Source organism: Orycteropus afer, unplaced genomic scaffold (assembly GCF_000298275.1).
Source record: "Orycteropus afer afer isolate SDZICR_OR568_19922 unplaced genomic scaffold, OryAfe1.0 scaffold00259, whole genome shotgun sequence".
NCBI lineage: Eukaryota > Metazoa > Chordata > Mammalia > Tubulidentata > Orycteropodidae > Orycteropus > Orycteropus afer.
The window spans coordinates 877,189-879,550 of NW_006921846.1; positions in this window are offsets into that span (position 1 = coordinate 877,189).

Sequence of the window (2,362 nt, forward strand, 5' to 3'; positions counted from 1 at the left end):
CTCGTAACCACTCAGAGAGCTCTTATAATGACCCAGAGAGCTCTCATAGCCACTCAGAGAGATCTCATGGCCACTCAGAGAGCTCTCGTAACCACCCAGAAAGCTCTGGTGGCCACTCAGAAAGATCTCGTAGCTACTCAGAGAGATCTCATGGCCAATCAGAGAGATCACATGGCCACTCAGAGAGATCTCGTGGCTACTCAGAGAGATCACGTGGCTACTCAGTGAGATCACGTGGCTACTCAGAGAGATCGCGTGGCCAACCAGAGAGATCTCATAATCACTCAGAGAGATCTTATAACCACTCAAAGAGCTCTCATGGCTACTCACAGAGATCTCGTGGCTACTCACAGAGATCTCGTGGCTACTCAAAGAGATCTCTTGGCCAACCAGAGAGATCTCATAACCACTCAAAGAGCTCTCGTAACCACTCAGAGAGATTTCGTAACCACTCAGGGAGCTCTTGGAACCACTCAGAGAGATCTCGTAATCACTCAGAGAGATATCATGGCCACTCAGGGAGATCTTATGGAGAATCTGAGAGAGCTCATGGCCACTCAGGAAGATATCGAAGACACTCACCAGTGGGAAAATTCAAAACATCCCCCAAAATCGAGTCCAAAGTTGACAGGTAAAAATACAATGAATAATTAATTATTACTAGATTATGTTGAATGATGCAGAAATGTAAAGTCATGCTTTATATATCGATGGTTTAATAGGTAAATTATATGTTTGTTTTAACAGATCATATGGTGCAAAGATATTGATAAAATTAAGATAATATATAAATGATATCAATGTTTTTTCAACTTACTGATGTCCTCTATCATCCAGTTTTCCAAAGTTTCCAATTAAGTTTTTTTACCTAGGCCTGATTTCCTGGCAGAACCCAGGCTTTTCTACTGAGCCTTCCCCACAATAAAACATTTGGACTCAGTGTCCTATTCCCTTTGAACTTTCAACGTGCTAGCCTAATCTAACAACCAAACCAAAAAAAGAAAAACAAACCAATTGCCATAGAGTCAACTTCAATTCATGCATGACAAACCCATGTGGTTCAGAGTAGAACCATGTTCCACAGGGTTTTCAGTGGCTGTGATCATTCAGGTGCCTCTGGGTGGATGTGAACTGCCAACTTTTCACTTCATATCTGAGCACTTAAATCTAACAATAAACTATGTTAAATGGCTGATAATGAATTTCTATATTTTTCTCCTCTATCTCCTTCATAAGGAGTCCTTCAGAGAATCCTTACCAGATAGGTGTATTGCTGTGCAGCTGAACTTTTCTGCTTTCCTCAAATCAGACCTTAGCAGAGAAGGCCTACTCCATGCATAGATGCAACCCTCACTTTCTGAATATATTATAAATATATTGCATATATTCATTGTTGACTTATAAGAGTGTTAGGCTAGGTCTTTCTGCCCTGGTGAATGAAGGCAGAAAAATTAAAATAAATTTGCAAATTGTTTGAGTTTTTTAAAACCATAGATCGTTGTATTGCAATTGGTTAGATGATTGAATAAAAATTTACTTTACCCTGAATTTCTCAGTGACTGCCTTCAGTTTGCATTGCTTATAAATATAGCCAGTCAAATATTTTAGAGCATTTTAACTGCACTGAATTGCTGATTTCAGCTCTACAAAAAATCTCTTCCAAAATATGTGTGTGGATTACTATGTATATAAACAATGTTTGATATAGACACTATTGTAATAAAAAAGGCCCTAACAACTTATTTTAGTGGGTGGAGTCCCTGGGTGGTTCAAACAGTGTTAAAACACTTGACTACCTCAGAAGAAAGGCCTGGTCATCTCCATCCACAAAATCAGCTGTTCAAAGCCTTATGGAGCATAATTCTACTCCAAGACACACACATGGGGTCACCTTGAGTGAGAATTGACTTTATTATAACTGGCTTTTAGTTATATTAGTGTTGTTGTTGTTGTTAGGTACTGTCAACTTGGTTCCAACTCATAGTGACCCTACGTACAACAGATCAAAACACTGTCTGGTCCTGCATCATCCTCACAATCATTGCTATATTTGAGCCCATTGCTGCAGCCATTGAGTCACTCCATCTTATTAAAGGTCTTCCTCTTTTTGGCTGCATCTCTGCTACCATACCAAGCATGATGGATATAAGTAGTGTACAAATAATTTGCTACAAAATATTGGTGACAAGAAATTCATATTTCTGCATTTATTAGGGATTTTCATATGCTTTACTTCATTTTATACATCAGTTTTTGCTTGTCAACCAGTATAACTGTTTCACAAAGGCACTAAAACTTTCATTTACATTTTTTTGTCCAATGACATATTCCTATCATTTTTGTATATACATATTAAAATATA